The 5,372-nt window shown below is 29.4% G+C and overlaps 1 long non-coding RNA gene across 1 annotated transcript; it reads left to right on the top strand.

The window, feature by feature from the left end:
* Positions 1-2,161: 2,161 nt before the first annotated feature.
* On the top strand, positions 2,162-2,828 carry LOC121221184 (uncharacterized). Its single transcript, XR_005918708.1, has 2 exons — positions 2,162-2,374; positions 2,483-2,828. It is a non-coding gene; the product is annotated as an uncharacterized lncRNA (long non-coding RNA).
* The last annotated feature ends 2,544 nt before the right edge of the window (positions 2,829-5,372 follow it).

Below are 5,372 nucleotides of genomic sequence, written 5' to 3' on the forward strand. Positions count from 1 at the left end.
TATATCTATTATAATTATAATTTTTGTTCTGAAATTTGGGAGTACTACAGTACCGTTATTAGAGTTATAAAAGTTGTGCTTCTACATTGGTTGTTGTTCAAATCATATTTGATTTTCTCCGTGTTCAAATGCTTTATTAATAGTCGGGATACTATCTATCGTTTCGGTTAAGACGCCAATCTTATTATGACAATATGATTTCTATATGATGGTTATGGCTTCTGTATAATGATATGTCTAGGTTATTCTTTTAACGAGAAGAGAAGAATTCTTCAAAAAGACCGATTCCATGGTTTAATTTGATCTGAATTATTTGACTGAAAAGTTGATTGGGTTAGATGAGTTTGAATCTATCTACCAGATTGGAAATAAACTTTGAATGTACATATATGAATTGAGGTTTAGTCTGGAAGAAGAATTTGTATTCTTGAAGACTTGATACAAAATTATATTTATCGGAACTATTCTAATTGAGAAATGTTACGGTAAATTAAAGTTAATTCGGTTGTTGAAGCTTTCTTTTGCACGAAGATATTGTCAACCGAAACATCAGTTATGGCTTAGCCTAAGTTAAATAAAGAGTTTATGATTTTCAGCCATACGTTAATGAACAATTTAAGTGTGTTCTAATGAAAGAGTGTATAGAGATATCTTGTGATTCCATATAGTTAAAGCTGCATGAAAAGAGTTATGTGACATATTTGATGACTATAAGAGTTTAAAATGTTTAATGTCAGTGAAAAACCTAAAATTTGAGGACAGTAAGGATGGCCTGAACGTGGCACAGCAAAGATAGCTTGAATCATCGAAAACTTTTGAGTTTGTAAGTGATTATTATCTAAGGGAAGTGATCATAGTTTTGGATGATCTGAATAAAAAGCTTTTGTGTGTTTTACGAGCGATGAATACGTGATTGATCTTATCAGATGATAGATATATGTTAGCTGGATTAGAAGTTAAATTGATACTTACTAAGTGAATTCGCTGAATTTAGAAATGTGTTAACAAATTATAAGTCAAAAAGGGGTCCAGCATAAATTGATTTCTGATTCAGAACTTCAGATATGGAATCGATGATTGTTTGTTGCTTCGAGATAGAGTATCAATACCGAAAAGCTCTGATATTGTATAACCATTCTTACAAGGGGCTCACAGTGTCAGTTAGTATGTTAGTACAAGAGTAACAAGATAAATGATAATCTGAGAAAATGGTATTGATGAATGAGTATAAAACATGATATTTCTAACTTTACATTCAAATGCCTGAGTTAGCAAAAGGTTAAAGTTAATTATTAAGTTTCTTCGGGACTGTTTCAGCATGAGTTGATATCTGAGTAGTAATGAAATAGAATTTTGATGAACTTTATACCGGGGTTATCCTTTCATTGAAAAAGATAAAGTTATCTGAAATATTATTAACTGCCTAAAGAAATCTCTCTGTATGTGTGGATTTTCTCTTTTGATAAAATAGCTGAGTTATTCATTTCTGAGATGGTAAGTCTGCCTATGGTGCCAATCATCATTGTTTTGGATTGAGCTCTAAAACTCATATTGTAATTCTGAGAGCAATTACAGTAAGTTTTAAGTACTAGGTTGTATTGAAATCAAAGAACGCAATTCAAATTCTTGAAATATTTATTTGTCACTGTGTTTTAGAGTTTGAAAGCAATTAAGAAAGATTATTGTTGTTTGATAAGGTATCATGTGAATATAAAAAAAATAACACTGTATGAGGTATCGTATGATTCAGTTACCGAACTCCGTAGTTTAAGGACCGAGCTTTGTAAGAAAAAGCATTCACCAGTTTTTTCTCTCTTTTTTCACCTTTTGCTCTGGGGACATACCTCTCAAATTTGGTCTTACTAGCCATTCACTTATCAAATATTCAAATTTTATGTAGCCTTTCATACTGGGGTATAGATTTTCTTACATTGCAATATATTAGACATCAATGGTTTAACGGTATCGATTGCCCTTGGTCAAATAAATATCAGTTAAAAGGCTTTTTCTTTGCTAAGTTTTCTAAATTTAATCGGAAGGATTAGAGCTTATTATCCGCTTTTGCCCATCCAATAAATATTTTTTTGAGAACCTTTGTGAGATACTGTATATGCATGAGTATGTTTATAGGGAAAAAGTTAGAATTGTCATTGACATAATTTATGTTCTTAATGGTAGTGTATGTGATGCGGAATTATGCAATTAGTTTTGAATTTGCTCAACTGTTTAGTTTTTATGTTTGAGCTGCTTCTTACTTCAGCTTTGTTAAGCAGTGTTTCTTGCTGCAATTTATAAGTTTAGGACAAGCTGAAAAATCAACGAGCTTCAGCTCTTCCATGATGAGAATTTTTCAGCGTGGTCTTTTGCGTCAGAGGTGCTATATCATGCCATGAACTTTAGCTTCATTTCTTTTATGCAATAGATATTGAGGGTTCTATATCTCATGATTGGTGTCATGATGTATTTATGTATATTTCTACAGAGATAAAGAAGCTCCAAGATTAACTGAGAGTGGTTTCCAAATCTTGGTGTGCATCACGAAACTCATGGCCCTTTTGCCTCTTTTCTGGTTGTCTGTCACCTAAATTACTTCTCATCTGTGTAATTTACAGTTGATGGATACAAATGCTCAGCTTTGGTATATTATCAGAGAGTATATCTCCAATTCAGAGGTATATTTGATGAGATAATTATTGTGTTCTGCTTGGAACTTGTTTGTTAGAGCTATTGTGTTTTACTGTTGTTAAGTTCTTGAAGGGGAAATTGGCATGAATTTATTGTAAATTTTTATTTGTTATTGGTTTATTAGTATATATTATCCTCTTAAATGTGAATGTACCCAAGGGGGTGTGACTGTGCGCATGCACTAAAATAATAGCTTGTATATTCTTGTGTGCTTGAGCATTAGCAGCTACTTTTAGTTCAAGGGAAAAAGGTGCCATTTCCTATATGGGACTTTTGGTTGTATAAGTGTTTGTGGATTGATGGATCCATATACTGATAAGCTTAATGAAAGAAAAATAGAAATTGGCTCCTTGTCTTGGCCTTATATTGATAAGCTTGTACTTTATATAATTGTTTTTTGATTTGTTGTCTTGCATGAAGTGATCTACTACACCTTCAATGGAGAGAATATTTGCTTAAAAGTATAGGACACAAATGATTAAATTGTAAAGTTTGGATATTGACTAATTTTAATTTACCAAATTATATCATAACCTGCTTTCCTTTTTCGTTTTAAAAGAAGCATAGTTTACTAAGTTGAACTTATGGAATTTAATAAAATAAGTTTATTTTATTTTATTATTAAAACATGTTATTTTTATAAGATTAAGCTTAAATTTAATCAAAATGATATAGAAGAATGGTATAAGATTGATATAAAATTAATATTCCAAAAAGAATATAGGAGATAAGATGTTAAGTTAGTTGAAATATAAAATTAAAATAACTTTACTCGGATGTAAATGAAAAACTCTCATTACATAAATATATATATTGATGTATTTTATGGCTAAACAAAATCAGTCCCTTGATTAGTCAAACAATTAATTCGTTTTGTATCCTGTATCTTCAAATAAAGTGGCGGGAATTATATATTTTTAATAAACTATATTTAATAATTATTATTTTAAATTATATTTTATAGTATTATATATTATGATTTAAATAAATTCATATAAGAATATTTAATATTAAGAATTTTATTAAATTATATATTTTTAATAAATTATATTTAATAATAATTATTTTAAATTATATTTTATAGTATTATATATTATGATTTTAGTAAATTCATATAAGAATATTTAATATTAATAATTTTATTAAATTATATATTTTAATTAAAATATATTTAATAATAATTATGTTAAAATATGATTAAATTATTTATTATTGATATTAATAATCTTATTAAAATTTAATAACAATAACAATAATCATTTACCTAAACAAATTTCTGCTAAGGGTATTCTAGTCATTTTAGTTTTTTCCTTTATGCTATTACACCTCCATTCGATTCAACCAAACACAAGAATACTATTACGCCTCTATTCCATTACATTCAACCAAACAGTTGAATTGCTATTACGTCTCTATTCCATTACGCCTCTATTCCATTACACCTCTATTCCATTACGTCTCTATTCTAATACAGCGAACCAAACGTGGCCTTAATTTTGATAAAAAGACTAAATCGCGTAAAGCGTAAAAGTTGAGTTCTATTAGTTAAAGGTGTTAAATAGCTATAGAACTTAAAAGTGAAGGTCCTTATGTGGCAAATATCCCTTTTATGAGTTAGTGGATGATAGTGGAGTGGCATTTGGTGTATTTATTAATGTTATTAAAGGTTAAATAAGTAAAAAGGCAATTAAATAAAACAAAATGCATTGTTATCTTCCACTATTCATATCCACCAAAAATTCAAGGAGAAGAAAGCCATTGTTGGCTTTAACATTCGGCCAAGCTCTCATTGCCCAAATAGGTACGGTTTTAGCTTCGTTTTTAATGATTTCTACGTTTTTGAGATCGTTGCAGCTTAATCTAGCTAGCCCGTATCTCCGATTTCAAAACTATTAAAGTATTTGAATGTTGCCATTGTTGAATGCACCAGTATTTTGATAGTTAATGATGGAAAATAAATCATTGTTGTTAGATATGTAAGTTTTGTTAATGAATTTTTGATAAAAATGTTAATTTTGGATTAAATTGTGAAATATTGAAATTATGTGACTAAAATGTGAAATAAATGATAGAATTGGGATAATATGGACCTAAGGTGAATGCGGCCCAACTAGATTTTGTTGAAATTTTAAATATTTTGAGTTGTTTTGAAATAGGGACTAAATCGAGAAAATATGAAATGTTAGGGGCTAAAATGTAATTTACCCATTTATGTGTTTCTGAAAAAATTTTAATAAATATATCATTAAGCAAGTCAAATTTGTATTGAAATAGATCAAGAAAAGAAAAAAATCAGATTTGGATTGTGGAAAAATCAAAAGCTTTCGAATAGCCGTCCGGTTCGTTCGTGTCCGTACGAGGTAAGTTCATAAGTAAATAAATGCTGTTAAATTCAAAAGTATGTTTGTTATATGTACTAAATTGAATTATAATAAGTATATGTGTATATGCCGAAATGAATTAAGCATTGGAGAATTAGGTACGAGCTTGAATCGATCGAATTATGACGTCCGAAAGCCCTGTACGAACCATAGGATTAGTATAGGATACATATATCATGTAATAGGATTTCGATATGAGTTATCGTGTAAAACCACATCTGGAACGTTGGCTTCGATTTTAGATTTACGTGTAAGATCATGTCTGGGACATCGACATCGTATACAATTTCATGTAAGACCCTGTCT

Source organism: Gossypium hirsutum, chromosome D09 (genome assembly GCF_007990345.1).
Source record: "Gossypium hirsutum isolate 1008001.06 chromosome D09, Gossypium_hirsutum_v2.1, whole genome shotgun sequence".
In the NCBI taxonomy this organism is placed as follows: domain Eukaryota; kingdom Viridiplantae; phylum Streptophyta; class Magnoliopsida; order Malvales; family Malvaceae; genus Gossypium; species Gossypium hirsutum.